This window comes from Vombatus ursinus, unplaced genomic scaffold (assembly GCF_900497805.2).
Source record: "Vombatus ursinus unplaced genomic scaffold, bare-nosed wombat genome assembly UNPS02014813.1, whole genome shotgun sequence".
NCBI classification, from domain to species: Eukaryota; Metazoa; Chordata; class Mammalia; order Diprotodontia; family Vombatidae; genus Vombatus; species Vombatus ursinus.
Window position 1 is genome coordinate 22,076,664 of NW_020954591.1, and position 17,520 is coordinate 22,094,183.

The 17,520-nt window shown below is 37.2% G+C and overlaps 1 pseudogene; it reads right to left on the bottom strand.

Moving 5' to 3' along the window:
- Positions 1-12,286: 12,286 nt before the first annotated feature.
- On the bottom strand, positions 12,287-12,613 carry LOC114054364 (annotated as a pseudogene).
- Positions 12,614-17,520: the final 4,907 nt, after the last annotated feature.

Below are 17,520 nucleotides of genomic sequence, written 5' to 3' on the forward strand. Positions count from 1 at the left end.
CCATATTTTACAACTGGGGGGCAGCTAGGTGGCTCAATGGATATAGCACCAGCCCTGGAGTCAGGAGGACCTGAGTTCAAATCTGGCCTCAGACACTTGGCACTTATTACCTGTGTGACCCTGGGCAAGTCACTTAATCCTGATTGTCTAGCCAAAAAAAATAAAAAAAATTTACGACTGGAATCATGATTATATCTTTAGGTTTTCATCTAAGTCAACTTCAACAAATCAACTTCAGCAGCACAAGACAGGAGTAGTATGAGTTTTCCTTTGAAAAATATCTAAGATTTCAAGGGACAGACAGCACTGTATGAGTCTACAATTCAATATGGCATCCCCCCCCAAAAGCTAATGTGATCTTAGGGAGCATTAAGAGGAACATTTACTGTTGTTGTTTAGTCCTGTCTGAACATTTGTGACCCCATTTGGGGTTTCTTTGGCAAAGATACTGGGGTGATTTGCCATTTCTTTCTCAAGGTCATTTTTTTTAAGGCAATTGGGGTTAAGTGACTTGCCCAGGGTCACACAGCTAGTAAGTGTCAAGTGTTTGGTCTGAGACCGAATTTGAACTCAGGTCCTCCTGACTTCAGGACTGGTGCTCTATCTACTGCGTCACCTAGCTGCCCCAAGGGTCATTTTTACAGATAAGGAAATTGAGGCAAAAAGGGTTAAGTGATTTGTCCAGGGTCACACAGCTAAGTGTCTGAGGTTGGATTTGAACTTAGTTCCTCTTGACTCCAGAGCCAGTGGTCTATCCCCTGTGCCACCTAGCCTCCTCAAGAGAAGCATATTGTCAAGAACTAGGGAAGAAATAACCCTTTTGCATTCTTCCCTATTCAAACCACATACGGAATTCTGGGTTTAGTACAAGGACCACATTTTGAGAAAGACAATGACAAGATAGAGACTGTCCAGAAGAGGACAACCAGGCTCTGGAGGAGATTGCATGATCACAAATTTTAAGCAGAAAGGAACCATGGAAATCATCTGGGCCAATCTCCTCTTTTTTACAGTAAATGAAGAAACTGAGGCCTAGAGAAAGTAAATGACTGGTCCAAGGTCACTTAGTAGTAAACTACAGAGCCAGGATTCAAAAGCATGTCCTCAGATCCCAAATAAAGGACCCTTTTGACTTTACCACATTAGGAGTGGAAGTCACATTGTTTGAAGATTCGATAAAGGAACCAGGGATGTGAATACTGGAAGAGAGAAGGCAAGTATTTGAAAGGCTATTGTGTGGAAGAAGAAATGGTCACTCTGTCAACAAGTATTTATTTATCAATTACTACATGCCGTAGTTTGTTAAGTGCTAAGTATACAAAGAAAGGCAAGAAGAGTTCCTGAACTCAAAGAATTTGCTTTCCAAGGTGGGAGATAATATGTAAATAAATAAATACATATAAGATTCAAGCAGCATAAATGGAGGCTTGTAGACTTGTTCAGCTTGGTCCTAGACTACAGACCTTGGAACAGAAGATGCAATTTGCAGAGTGGCAGAGTAGACTGGGCTGCCTTGGTAGATAGAAGCTTGACCCGAATTAGAAGTCTGACAAAAAAGCTACAAAGACCAAGAATTTGCATGTGCAGGAATTAAGAAAAAAGGCTTTGGTAGTCACTCAGCAAATAGCCTACGTAACTTATATGAAATACAGATTATATATGTTGTAATATAACATTATGTACATAATGCTGTACTAGTTATTGAGTGAAATACCAAGAAGTACAGTGCTAGATGCTTGCTGCTGGTGCTGCTTTTGCTGGTGCTGCTTCTGCTGGTGCTGCTTCTGCTGGTGCTGCTGGTGGTAGAATCCTTAGCTTCCTTCAAAGTGCCCGAATGCTTCCCCCTCCAGCAGGAGGCCTTTCCTGATTCTCTCTGTTTTTAGCACTCTCTCCCTTTTAAAATTATTTTGCATATACTTACATATACGTGTTGCATCTTTCCAAGAGAATATAAACTTCTTGAGAATAGGGACTGCTTTAATCCCATGCTAGATACTTAATAAATGTTTGTTGATTTGAATTGAATAGATGAAATCAAAGATCTTTTGAAATAATATCCATGTATGGAAGCATACTATTTGCTCTCTTTTTCTTTTGTTGTTTTGTTTTTCTTTTCTTGTGGTTCCTCCCATTAGTTCTAATTCTTTTTTACATCATGACTAACGTGTAAATATGTTTAATATGAATGTATAAATGGAGCCTATATCAGACTACATGCCATCTTGGGGAGGGGGAGAAAATTTAAAACTCAAAATCTTATGGAAGTGAATGTTGAAAACAAAAAATAACTAATTAATTAATTAATTAAAAAAATAATATCCATATCACTAGTTTTCCAAGTGTACACCAATTGGAACCAGGAAGTTAGATTGGCAAGGAGAAGATAGTGCATAAGTATAAGACAACCAGGGATTAAAAATTTGCTACCAATAAGCCATGAAGTAGATAATACATGTATTAATAATTATTAATGTATTAATTATAACTAATAATTAATATTAATAATTAATAATGTATTAATAAGGGATGGGTACAGATACATTTCTAGCTCAGTATGTGTATGTGTATATTATTTATTACAGATTGTGGAAATGTTTTACTACCAGCTGAAGCAGATGCTTTGCCGTAATGTCCTTTCACAGTACCCTCCATCGCACATAAAGGACACAGAAGGGACACAGTTCTTCTCTAGTTTCATAGATCTTTTTTTTAACCCCCTCATTTTATAGATGAGGAAATAGAGGCCCAGAGAGGGTGAAGGGTATAGACCCCTGCTCAAACCATTTTGAACCCTAACACCTGAGAAAGGCCTAAAACTTGGATAGGCCAATCAGGAGAGACAATTTGACCCACTCTGGGCTTAATTTACCATAATGCTTTGCATGCTCTGTTCTCTGAGTGAACTAAAAATACGCCTTCCCGTGTCAGCAACTACAGGACCACATGAAACTGACCAGCATTCTTCCTGTTTGTGATCACTAAGGGCAGGAAACCTGGGACCAGACACTGTCTTGAATAGTGGGACTTTTCTTATCTTGGTATCCTATGGACATGTGTTATGTAGGGGAAACACAGATATCCTGGGACTATAATTTCAATTGACACTTTGTTACTTCTCTTGTCTTATTGCATTTTCAGCTAAGAAACTTCCTTTCTCATGCTATATGTTAAAAACATATGGAGGCTATATTTTTTTGAGTGACACAGACATCCTGAGTTGGAATTGCTATAAGAGTATAAATTGTCCATTTCAAATTGCTTAAGACAGTCAGAGTTAAAGCTCTGGTTCCATATACATGTGGTTGACTTAAGGGAATAAATAATATGAGTTTATTTATCACCTAGCTTGTTGCCTTTTTAACCAACTTTCAGGTCAACAAGAGATTTGTTCAAGGTCACAAAGGTCATCTGTGGAAGGGCCAGGATTCAAACCCATGTCCCCCAACTCTGAATCCAGCACATCTCCCTAAGTCCCGTCCTGCCTCCTGTTGCTCCTTGGGGAAGTTCTCAGTTTACTTGAAACAGAAGCAAAGACAGATTTGGCATGTGTTAGGGCAGGAAAAGGGAAAGTCCAGCTGGGACCCTCAGTTAGATACTCACCTTTTGGCTCTGAGCTTCAGAAGTTAAGGTTTTTCTCTTGGTCTTCCCAGATTTTGGTTGCTTCTCAGACACTGGGGAGTTGGAGTTTCCTGCAAGCCTCAGGGTAGCTTCAGAGAAAGAGCAGCGAGCTCAGATCAGGAAGGATGGGGCACCTACATTACGGAATCTTTCAAAGTCTTAAAGTTCAGCTAAAGTCACAGCGATCATCTCTTCAGAGGAAAGCATCTCTTCTCTAAGGCCAAAGCACCACGCAGTACAAAATGCATCACCCTCCACATTATCCTGACCAGCCTACTCTGCTGAACATCTCCTTCACCGCTGAGAGCCAGGGAAGTAGAATCAATATTTTTTATTCCTACTTCTGGCCTAGTAAATGTTTGCTCACTATTTGCTGGGTTTATTCAAATTAGTCTCAAGTCAGATTCATAGCAGGGACTATTATTATCATTTTATAGATGAAAAACTGTGGATTACAGTGGGTATATAGTAATAATAACAGCTAGCATTTATATAATGCTTTAAGGTTTGTAAAGTGCTTTACAACTATTATCTCATTTAATCCTCACAATGCCTCTGTGAGGTAGGTACTGTCATTATCCATGTTTACAGATAAAGAAATTGCTACACTGAGTGGTTAAGTGATTTGTCCAGGGTCATGCAGCTAGTAAGTGTTTGAGGCAGGATTCAAACTTGAGTCTTCCTGACTCTGTCAACACTCTACCCAAAGCATCATTTAACTGCTTCTAAGTCAGATTCAAATAGAATGAAATACTGCATTGGTTCAGTTTCTGTTTAGAAACTATTCTAATAGTTTAAATTAGTTCCAGTTTAGTCTTTTAAAAATTTCACCATTCATTCTTCATCTGCCTATTTATGTATTCATTTGTTTATCATCTATCATATCTATTTATTTCTATATAATATCTATTTTTAAAATACAGTATTCTAAGATTCAGAGTGATCCTTTATCTCTGCAAAAAGCAGTTTTCTGACTGGATGTGGCACTGTCCACCTATGATCCCAACTATTAAGGTAGATTGAGGCAGTGGATTTCTTCATCCCAGAAATTCTGAGTTGCAGTGGGCTAAGCCAATTTGGTGTCTGCACTATGGAGTCTCAATATGATGAGCCCCTGAGAGAGGGGGGAGGCTCACCAGCATGCCTAAGGAAGGGTAAACAGTCCCAGGTCAGAAACAGAGTAGGTCAAAACTTCTGTGCTGATCAGCGTTGGGGTCAGGCCCATGAATGGCCACTATACTTCTAACCTGGGTGTGATAGGGAGGTCTAGTTTCAAAACGGAAACAAAAAGCCAGTTCTGAGCTTGCTCTCAGAAAGGTCAGAAGTCACCAAGGTGACTTGCTCCATGCTTGCTCCATGGAGTTATCATATATCTCATTCATGGAGTAAAACTGTGAGAAATAATTCATTTGGATCCCTACTCTATTCCAATCAGTATTAATCATTTTGATATTTTACATAAGTCATATAGGGCTAATTAGATTAGTTTTTATAGTAGACCTTTCTAGTGGGCCTCAAACTTTAATGTAATGTTCACTACTTGTTTACCAGTTATGCAACTCAGTTGCACAACCACAAGAATGCAGACAAAGATATCTCCATCCTGTTTTACTCAGATTCCATGTCCAAACCTGGCATGAGTGAGATGCCTTGATTCTTTGGAAAGTCCTCCAACCTATTTTTGTACCTCCGGACCATGTTGTCCAACATGAGCAAGTGACCATGTTATGGCCACTTAATCAGTGGAGATGCCCTGTGTTTAATCTAACCTGTGACTTTGCTCTTGCTGATACATCATTTTTTTGGTCCTCAAAAGTAAGGTCCATCAACCAATGAGATCCTGTATTTTACCATGCTTCTTTTGCACGTTTGGGTATCAGATCCCATGAAAACAGGGTCCTGGGGACCAGGGCCATCTCGGATCATGAAGAAGATCTGAGGTCCACTTCATTGCAGGGAACCATGTACTCTTTAATCAAGTGTCAATGGCTCAGAGCTCTTCCTCAGTGGTCTTTCTTGCAGATTGGGCAATTATAATTCCCACAAAACCTCAGTGGATCCTGCCTTGCTCTGAGTTTTTCCCTCAGAAGATCCTCTGTTCCTCAGGCCTTGTAGAGTCTCCAAATAGTTCTCTATAGTTATTCTACTTCCTATCTCCCATTCACAAAATAGTTGACAAAAAAATTCCTTTGAACTGCACAAGAAGAGCAGTCACTGGGACAACTATAATGTTATTCAGATTTGGTTTCCTTTCCTCCAGAAACAGAGACTAGGAAGGGCCTCCTCGTTGTTTCAGTTTCACCATTTTCTACAGCCAAGTCATCCTTATTCTCTTCTTCTTGTCACTTCTGCTTGTTTTGCTTTTGACTTTTTTTTTCTCCTTTTGTGTGAACTTTTTTGTCCTCAGATTTATCCATCCCCGCTGTCTTTTGGGGTTTAGGTTCAACTTTTACAGGGACCAATTTAGCTGACCATCTTGTCAGCTGTCTTGGCTGACTTCTTCTTGGACTCCTCTATTAACTTCCTCTTCTGCAGAATTGACCTTCTTGGGCATCTTGGCTGCTAGCTTGGAAGTGTTCTCTCTCTTCAGACACTGACTGTCTTCTGGTGTTTGATGGGGGCTGCTGCACCTAGTGCTTTTTCGAAAGTAGAGCTCATACCAGCAGAGGGAGCAGCTGGAGAAATAAGTGGAGCTGGATTAGAAGCCCACACCCTGTCCCCACCCCTCAATGTCCATATTTCTACCCTTTCATATAATTTTTTGTTTGTGTTTTTTATTTTTTGAAGGCAATTGGGGTTTAGTGACTTATCCTGGATCACACAGCTGGTAAGTGTCTGAGGCTAGATTTGAACTCAGGTCATCCTGATTCCAGGGCTGGTCCACCACTGTATCACCTAGCTATCCCCCTTTCATATAATTTTTAATAGTTTGCATTTGTTCCTTTAAAAACTGTTCAAATCCTCAATCACTTATCCATTGGGGAATGGCTTTTTTTTTTTAAGCAGTTGGGGTTAAGTGACTTGCCCAGAGTCACACAGCTAGTAAGTGTCAAGTGTTCGGTCTGAGGTCAGATTTGAACTCAGGTCCTCCTGACTTCAGGGTTGGTACTCTATCCACTGCACCACCTAGCTGCCCCTGAGGAATGGCTTTTGGAGACAGATAAATAGAGGTACTTATATATAATATTTAATGTTAATAAAATAAAATCTTTTATAATAATTAAAGATACATGTATCTTTAATTATGTACATATCTTGGATACCAAACACTTATCAGAAAAATTTGGAAAAAAGATTTGTTTCCCATTCAGCCATTTCCCTTCTTGTTGTAGGTACATTATTTTATTTTATCCAGAAGTCTTGTAGTGTCATGTAATCAAAGTTATTTATCTTATCTTTTGTAATTGCCTCTTTCCTTTGGTTAGGAATTCAGCTACCATCTATGGTGGTGAAAGACATATATATAGTCTATTTCTCTTCTAATATTTTTATGATATGATCTTTAATATTAAGATCATGTAACCATATAGATTGCATTGTGAAACATGGTGCAGGGTCTTGATCTAAGCCTGACATCTTCAACCTAGTTTTCAGTTTCCCCAGTAGTATTTTCCACCATGAAATGGGGAGTCGTTTCCTAAGTAAGTTATGTTTTCCAGTTTACCAAATACCTGGTTATTGGTTTGTTTCTGATTTTCCCTTGTATAGTCTGTTCCATTGATCTATCTTTCAATTTTCAAGTCCATACCAGGTAGTTTTGATGATGGCTGCTTTATAATATAGGATGAAGTCTAGAAATATGATTCTTCCTTCATCCCTACCAATTTTCATAATTTCTCTTGATATTCTACATATTTTATTTTTCCAAATGAATTTTATTATTTTATCATTCTCTGTAAAGTATCTCTTCAATTATTTGTTATGGCATTCAGACTGTAAATTAACTTTGGTAATATTGTCATCTTCTTAAGAATTATTTATTTATTTTTAGTTTTCAACATTCACTTTTATAAGATTTTTTTTATAAGATTTTGAGTTCTAACTTTTTCCCCTCTCCCTCCCAATCCCCTTCCCCAAGATGGCATGCAATCTGATATAGGCTATACATGTACAATCATATTAAACATATTTCCATATTAGTTACATTGTGAAAGAAGGATCAGAATAAAAGGGAAAAAACTATGAGAAAGAAAAAACAAAAAAAGAGAAAATAGTATACTTCTATCTGCATTCAGGCTCCATAGTTCTTTCTCTGGATATGGATAGCATTTTCCATCATGAGTCTTTTGGAATTTTCTTAGATCATTGTGTTGCTGAGAAGAGCTAACTCTAACAAAGTCGGCCATCACAAAATGTTGCTGTTACTGTGTATGATGTTTCACTGGTTCTGCTCACTTCACTCAGCATCAGTTAATGCAAGTCTCCAGATTTTTCTGAAATCTACCTGCTCACCATTTCTTACGGAACAGTAGTATTCCATTACATTCATATACCACAACTTTTTCAGCCATTCCACAATTGATGGGGTAATATTGCTATCTTTATTACATTGGCAATTCTTCCGGTTATTTAAGTTGTTCTTTCTTTCCTCATAGAGAACTTTGTAATTGAATCTATACAAGTATTTTGTGCACTATGATAGATTGAATCTCAAATATCTATTGCATTTTGTAGTTTTTTTGGAATGAGATTTCCCTTTTTATTATTGCCTCATAGGTTATATTGAAATGCTATTGGTTTTTTGGTTTATTTTGTAGTGTCCAACTTTACTGAAGCCATTTTCTCACTCAATATCTTTGCTGATTCTCTAGGATTTTCTAAGTAAACCATCAAGTCATCAGCAAATAGGAACAGTTTTATTCCCTCTTTACCTATTTCTATACTTCTAACTTTTTTCTCTTGTTTTTACTACAACTGCTAGCATTTCCAAAAGTATATCAAATAATAATAGTGAAAGTAGATGTACTTACTTTACTCCTACATTTATTAGGAAAATTTCTTATGTATCCATATTGTACATGATACTTTTTTTGATATGAGATAGATATTTTTATGACACTAAAAACAGGTCCATCTCTATTTATATGCATCATAGAGTTTTTAGTATAAATGACTGTTGTACTTTGTTGAAGGTTTTTTTTTCTATGTGTCTTGAGCAATTATAGGGTTTGGGATATTACTGTTTGTGATATGATTGTTTTCCTAATGTTGAACTATCCTTGCATCGCTAGCAAATATCCAACTTGGTCATGGTGAATCATCTCTTGAATGAATCAGTGTAGTCTGATTAACAGGATTTCATCCAAATTTTTTGAATTGAAATTAATGGTATTGGTCTACAGTTTTATTTTTCCTGTACTTTATCTTTTTTTGGTTTAGGTATTAGGACTATATTTGTCTCATAAAAGAAATCTGGTAAAGAGTTTTTCTTAATTCTTGCAAGTAATTTATGAAATATTTGTTTTTAATTGTTCTTTTAAAAGTTTAAGAGAATCCACCTGTGAATCCATTAAGACCGGGAGTTTTTTTTCCCCCCAGGAGACAACTAGGTGATGCAGTGAATAGAACTCTGGACCTGGAATTAGGAAGACCTAATTGCAAATTCAGCTTCAGACACTTAATAGCTGTGTGACCCTGGGGAAGTTATGTAATCTCTGTCTGCCTTAGTTTCTTCACCTACAAAATAGAGATAATAACAGCACCTGTCTTCCAAGGTTGTTGCAAGAATCAAATAAGATAGTATTTGTAAAGCATTTAGCACAGTACTTGGCACGTAGTAGGCACTTAAAAGTTTATTTCTTTTTTTGGGTAGTTCCTTTGCAGCTAGTTCTATTTGTGTTTTTTAAGATCTCTATTTGGTTTTTTGTTAGTTTGAGTAGTTTATATTTTTGAAGGTATTCCTCATTTTTCTTTTGTGTTTTATTAGCCTTTAACTCTACATAGGGTGTTCTGATAATTCTTTTTATTTCTTCTGGTTTTGTTGTGATTTTATCTTGTTCATTTGCTGTTCTATTGATTTGATTTTCTGCCCTCTTCTTTTCCAATTGCTTTATCATTTTCTTAGTGTTTTCAAGAAGCTAGCTTTTAGTTACATTTATTATTTATGTAGGGATTTTTTTTGGTTTCCAGTTTATTTCTCCTCTAATTTTTAATATTTCCTCTTTTATGCTTATACTAGGTTTCTTTATCCACTGGTTTTCTAATTATAAAAATTCATGTTCAGTTTATCAATCCTCTCCTTTTCTATTTTGTTAATGTAGGTTTATATATATAAATGTATATATATATGTAATGTGTATTTATAAAAATAAATTAATATATATTTATCCTGAGGACTACTTTCTAGAGATTATGTTTTCATCATTTTCATTTCCTTTCATACATTATTAATTTTTCTATAATTGTTCTTTGAACTACTCATCATATAGGATTTCATTGTTAAGGTTCTATTTGGGTCTTTGCCATTTTTTTTTTGTTCTCTGAACTAATTACTGTATTTTATTTCATTAGGATCTGCAAATTATGTGTTTGCAGTTACTGTCTTTTAATATTCATCTGCTACATCTCTGTACACTAATACATGGTCAATGTTTGTTAGACTTCTCTGTGGTACTAAGAATATTAGTATTTTTTTTTTTTAAGCAATCTCACTTAGAAGACATCATAGGTCTTTTAGGTCTAATTTCTCCAGCAATTTATTTAATTCTATATCTTTCCCTTTTGTTTCTGGTTCTGTTATAGTTGTCCAAAACTAAAAGTGGGACATTAAAAACTTCTTCTGCTGTTGTCTTCTTATAATCCAGTTATTTTTCCTTTCTGAATTTAAATATTAAGGCATTTGAGCATTTAAGTTTAATATTGATTGGTTTATGGTGTATGGTTTCTTTATTTCTTTTTATGTTGAGGCTTTTTGCTTTGCTTTGTCTAATAGCATGATTGCAATTCTTGTTTTTTTTTTTATTCACTTGATGCATAGTACATTTTGTTCTAGTGGCTAAAATCTAGCCTCTCATTTTTATTCTGTGTGTACCTTTATTTTTGTGTTTCTTGTAAGCAACAAATTGGGAGGTGTTGTTTTCTTATCCAATATATTATTCCTTTTTATTTTATTGGATTGCTTAATCCTTTTACTTTTAAAATTATGAGTTAGGTTTGTATTTCTCCATTTGTCTCTAATACAGTTTTTTTCCCCAATTAGTATGCTTCCCTTTTCTTCTGCAAAGACAATACTTTGTCCCTTCAATTATTTTAGCTTAATCTACTTTAAGGCAACCCTATTCCCATCAGCTCCTTTCTCTTCATACTCAAGTTCCTTTCTCATTTGGAACTCCTTTTCCTACTTTTGGAGCTTTGCTTTACTTTTTAATTCCTTTTTATACCTTCCCTTTATCTAGTTTTTGAATTCTTCTCTTTTTTTCTCTAAGTAGTCAATTAAGATCCCTCTTCCTGTCCTCCCCTTCAACTTTTTTTGTTAGTTTTTTATTTCATTTTCTGTGCCTTTTTATAAAAAAAACAAAAGTTTTCTTTCTCCCATTCTCTTCATTATTTTCTTCCCTTTCTGTCTATTCTAGACTTTTGTTCTTTGAACCTAGTCCCTTACATTTATTTATTTCTTCTTTAGTCTGCATTCTTCATTTAGTTAAAGCTTCTAAAGTATTTAGTTTGAATTCCCTTTTAAAAGGAGTTTTTATGTTATTGCCCCAATCCTCTTTTTCTATTGTTCCCCACCCTTGGTAAAACTAATTCCTGCAAGTGATAGAGAAAATAAAAGTGTTGCCCCATGCCAGGAATTTTCTTGTGTACCGGATTGTGCAGTTGTTTTGCCATCTCTGTGATTATTTTTCCCCCATTTGCAACTAGTTTTTTCTTTTGGGGTATTTTATTTTGCTACCTGTGTCTTGCTTTGTTGGTGTTATTTGTTTTATTTCTATTGTTTGAAGTGTTTGGAAAGCAAATAATTTATTCAGGTCTAATTTTCATTGTAGGAATGCATCAAATACCTCTTTTTATTGAGCATCTATCTTTTTTTTTTTCATTAGTGATTAAGCTCAGGTTTGTAGGGTATATTTGCTTGGATTGCATCTTGTACGCCTTTTCTCTTCAAAACACATTATGTTTCCCCCTTACAGTTTCCTGTGAGTGCAGAATAGTCTCGTATTATTCAAATTTTCTTTCCTTTATATTTGAAAGTCTTTCCCCTCATCATTTGCAAATTTGTTGTTTGTCATTGGAATTATTAAACTTAACCACTATGTGCTTTGGAGTTGGCAGCATAGAATTTTTTTCTGGAGAAAATTTGTGTATTCTTTTGATTGGCACTTTATTTTCTGCATTCAAAAATTCTAGGTAGTTTTCATATATTATTTCTATCATGATAGTATTAAGATTTTTTGACTTGTGTTCTGAGAGAATTGTCTCTATGTATATATAGCTGTATGTATAGAGATTATATTTTCTTTTTTTTTCTTTTTTCTTTTTCTAGGGTAAGAATTATTTATTTAAGCCATCCCAATCACAAGCAAAATGATAAAAGGTCAGCATGTTTGTCACTTTGTGATGCAAGTGAACTTAAGGTCCCATATAATTTTCTGTTCCACATAGAAAGAAAAGGATGGTCCAACTGCTGCTGTGGTCCCCCAGTGCTTGATTAGTATGGTCCAAGTTTTCTTTATTCTTTCTCATACCGAGTTGGGAGAGGATTGACGTGATGGTTATGAAATAGAGTATAGTTTCCATCTCCTCATGGGAAGGGCTTGGTTAGGATGTGGAGATGGGGGTAGGGGACGAATTCAGGCAGTTCGTGATGCTCCCGCGACTTCAGGTAGGCGTTCAGCATGCTGACCGCCACCCCGGGAAGCGTCATTAAGCAGGTCAGAAACCTCCAGAAGCGGCCCGAGCCCTCGTTGCTGTGGGCGCCGCTGGAGAGCCACCGCCTCGCCTGGGCGGGGGCCTGGCTCAGCAGCGCCTGCAGCCGACCGCTCGCCGTTACAGACATCTTCCAACCCACATTTTCTTTTAACGTTATAGTTTTTGGTTTCTCTTCTTCCGGATTGTCATTCATTTCTGTATATTTACATTCCCAATATGTTGCTTTCTTTTTTGTTTCTGTGGTGAAGTTGGTCACCTTGTATTCAAGTTTTTGCACTCTACTAATTATGTCTGCTGTGCAGGCCATACATTTTGCTCTTACAGTTCTTATTTCTCTCTTAAACTATTTAGGAACATCTTGCTGTAGTTCCATGATCTCTTGAAAATTCATAAGCTTCTCTGCCTCATCACACCTTGATTCATTTTCTTTTCTCTTGCAATATTTATTCATAGATGTCTGGATTCATTTAGATGATTTGGAGGCCATTTTTCTTTCTCTTAATAACATTTTCCCTGTTTGTTTGTTTGTTAATATAAATTCAAGGTCTTTAGCTGAGTTTTCTCCCTCCTGAAATTTTAGGTAATTTTAGTCTTTTAATCTTATATTCTCCTAACACTCACTTTCTCAATACTTCTCCTTCTATGGTGATTTCCTTGGGGGTTGAATCTCAAAGCTGTCTGTGCTGAGCAATTCATGTATTACTTTGCTTTGGTCTCTGCCCCAAATGACTTCTAGCAGGAGAACTGGTTCTAGTTGGATGCCAGTCGCCTTTGTTTCAGTTCTGGTGGATCCACATTTGTACACCGGCATCCTTCCCTAGTTTCCTCGGTTTCTCAGTTCTCTGGATGAGTACTGTTGTTGCACAGAGTGCTACCACACTGCACTGCCAGTCAAGGGAGAAAGAGTTGAGTTCTTTTGCAAGCCTGTGGGTTGGTCTATGCATCACTGCCAGATTGTGTTGGCTAGAGGGGAAGGGGTGCAGAGTAAGCATGTTAGGCGGGAGGGATTAGCCTTAGTTCATTGGATTGTTATCTCATTAGGGTTCTCGGTGTTTTACACCATGCAGACAGCTGAAATTGCTTTATTTCTTGTGCATAAATCTTATTTAGGGGAATTTTGGGAGGTTGTGAGGATCAGATAAAGTGTCTAGTCCTCCATCATGTTGGTCATATCTGCCACAGCCACTTCTGCTACTGCTGTCTCTAGAGCACTGCTCCTCTCTCTACTGAAACAAAATCTAGTGCTCAGGCACCTTGGCTCAGTGCTCTCCCCTCAGGGTAAGCATGGTGATTCTCATGATCTTCTAGTCTCTTTTCAGTCTAGAAAGATTACAAATCCCAAGATCTTTAACCAGCCTCTAAATATCTCTCTTTTCCCTGCAGAATAGTCAGCCAAAAATGATATACTGTTACAGTGGAGGCATTGAGATCATCCTGCATTCTTTTTAAAAATTGAATTTTAAAATAGAAATTTGAACCTAAATACCAAAATAAGAAGGAGTTGGGGAAGAATATTTCCATAAAAATAGTAGAGGATTCTATATGAATTTCTATCTCATGCACTTGCTTTCTTTTTTTTTTTTTGGTGAGGCAATCAGGGTTAAGTGACTTGCCCGGGGTCACACAGCTAGTAAGTGTCAAGTGTTTGGTCTGAGTCTGTATTTGAACTCAGGTCCTCCTGACTTCAGGGCCTGTGCTCTATCCACTGCACCACCTAGCTGCCCCTTTGTACTTGCTTTTAAATAAGTTTTACATGTTACTTTCAAAACTGTCTTTCTTATGTTCTCTTCTTTGCATTACAAAAAAGTTACAATGACCCTCTTTTTTTTTCAAGAATAATGTTTTTATTAATTTATTTTAATTTATCAACAATCGCTTCCATAAGCTTTTCAGTTTAAAATTTTTCTCTCTCTTCATCCTCACCTCCCTCCCCAAGACAGCGCACAATCTGATATAGGCTATAATATACATTCATATTAAACATATTTTCACATTAGTGATGTTGTAAGGAAGAATTAGAACCAATAGGAGGAACCACAAGAAAGAAAAAACAAAACAAAACAGAAGGAAAAAAAATAGCAAATAGCATGCTTCAATCTGCATTCAAACTCCGTAGTTCTTTCTTTGGATGTGGATAGTATGACCCTTTTTTTTTTGAGGGGGCATCATTACTGCTTTCTCCCATCGTCTCCAACCCACTCATTTAAAATCCAGAGAAATAGTTATACTCCCTCTTCATACCCTCCATCCCAACTTATTACCCTATTGAATTAGATGCATTTCTACACCTGTGTGTGTGTGTGTGTGTGTGTTTTCAACACTCCTTTGTCCATTTCAATTGAGTGAGGTTCACTGATGCCCTTTTGATTTTTGGAATATTATATTCCAAAATCTTTTTTTTTTAAAGAAACTAGTAGGTTTTAAGTGTTCCTGACTCTGATTCCTTTGTATTCTTCTTTCTGGATGCTTGCAATATTTTTTTCTTTGACGTAATGGCTCAGAATTTTGGCTTTGACATTCCTGAGGCTTTTCTTCTGGAATCTCATCCAGAAGGTGATCATTGGATTCTTTCTACCTTCACTTTACCCTGTGGTTCTAATACATCCAGTCAATTCTCATTTAAGATTTCTTGAATATCCAGGCTTGTTTTTTTTTTTAAGAACATGGTTTTATAGTAATCTAGTGACTCTTAAATAATGTCTCTTTGACAAGTTTTCCAGGTCAGTTGTATCTGATATCAAATATTTTGCCTTTTTCTCTATTTTTTCAATCTGGATTTTGTTTTATATCTCTTGCTCTCTCTTGCAGTCAATGATTTCTGTTTAGTCTATTCTAGTTTTCAAGGAATCTCTTTCTTGGTTAAGGCTTATATTTTCTCTTCAAAGCTACTCATTTTTTCAATTCTTTTTCTTTCTTTTTTTTTTTTTAGGCAATTGGAGTTAAGTGACTTGCCCAGGGTCACATAGCTACTAAGTATCAAGTGTTTGATCTGAGGCTGGATTTGAATTCAAGTCTTCTTGACTTCAGCGCCAGTGTTCCATCCACTGCACCACCTAGCTGCCCCATTTTCCAATTCTTTCTTTCAGAGTTTTCATTTAAGTTTTCTTATCTCTTGTTTCTTTTCTTCTAGGTATTAATGTAGTTCTTGTGGGAAATCCATTTTTCTTTCCAGTCTCTGCTTGATGTTGTTATGAAGTTACTCTTTTCTTCTTTTGGGGGACCTCTAGATTTACAATAATGTTTGATGCTGATTAGTGTTTTCTTTGGCTTATTCATTATTTTTAGCTTTAGTTTCTGAAGTGGGGCTTTGTGCCAGGGTTAGACTGTGCCCTTTGCCACATGTTTCGGTGGGGTGATCAGTCTTGCTTGGTCTCGTCTTCTGTTCCATAGATTCATGCTCTGACTCCCACCTCCAAGGTTTTGACACCTCTCCTGCCCCCCTTACTGAATCTTAAAGATTTGGAGTACCAAAAGACCTGATCTTCAGGTCTTTCTCCAGTGTCTCATGATGGTTTTATGGGATCTTGTAATGAGATGTCCTCTTGGTCTGAGTTATGCTACACTGTGCTAGACTTTTTGGGCACTTCTGAAATGTTACAAGTCACTTCCTAGAGTTATTAATTGGATATCTTGATTATTATTTAGTCTGGTGTGAACTTTAGGGTTTTTCTGGAGGGCATATGTGAGAACTGAGTGGTCTGCCACCTGTTTAGGTACCCATTTTGGCCAGAAGTCATCACTCTCGTTCTTAAAAGTTCAAGTGGAAGCTTAGAAGTTTCTATCAACCTGGAAAGTCTTTGAGTATGGTTCTGGTAACAGACTGTCTCCTCTCTGGGGCCAGCCTAGCTTAGGAAAGAGAGGTTCATCTCTGCTAGGCTGATCACTGGGCAATAAATTCTTTGGCCATAGGAAACTGTGAAAGAAAGACAAATAGTGAATAATCATCAGTTTGGGGTGGCTCCCTTTGCAGTGACAGTCAGTGGTGGAGTGGTGACAAAGAGATCAGAGGGAGGGCAGCTAGGTGGTGTGGTGGATAGAGCACCAGTCTTGGAGTCAGGAGGACCTGAGTTCAAATTTGGCCTCAGACCTTACTAGCTGTGTGACCCTGGGCAAGTCACTTAACCCCAATTGCCTTAAAAAAAAGAAATTAAAGGATACTAAGAATTACACAATTTGTGGACCATTTATCAATGTTAAATTTAACTGTAAATGCCCCAAGTGCAAGGTTTTTGTCCAAAATATAATGAATTGAACTGAACCATATAGGGACCTCCCAGATGAGGAACTTATTCTACCAATGAAGGTTATCTACAACTTCTGTTCATAGAGAGGTGCATAGAACACTCAGAGTTTAAATGATTGGCCACATAGCCTATATGTGTCAGAGGTGGGACTAGAACTCAGGTCTCACTGACTTGGAGGACAGCACTCTACCCACTAGGTCATGCTACTTTTGTGTATAAATATATACAAAATGAATAATAAAGAGAATAAATAAAATGTAGTTCAATACAAAGTATTTTGAAGAGGGCATTAGCTTAAGAGGGGAGAGAATCAGGAAAAGTGTCATATAGAAGGTGATGCTTAACCTGTGTCTTGAGGAAAGAGAGGGATGCTAGGAAGTGGAGGTGAGGAGGAGGATTCCAGACATGGTTGGCAGCCAAGGTGAAAGCACAGTTATGGGAGATGGAATGTCGTATTTGAGAAACAGAGAGAGTAGGGCAGCTAAGTGGCCAGTGGATAGAACACCGGCTCCAGAGTCAGGAGCACCTGAGTTCATATCCAGCCTCAGACACATAACGCTAGCTGTATGACCCAGGGCAAGTCACATAACCCCAATTGCCTAACACCCCCACCCTCTATCCCCCACCCCTACCCCCTCCAAAAAAAAGGGAGAAACAGAGAGAGCCAGTTAGGCTAGACCACAGAGTGTGGGAAGGGGAGTAATATTCAATGAGGCTGGAAAGACAGATAGGGACCAGATTTAAAAGCTCATCAAAGTAGTTTATATTTTAAACCCTAGGAAGGAGTCAC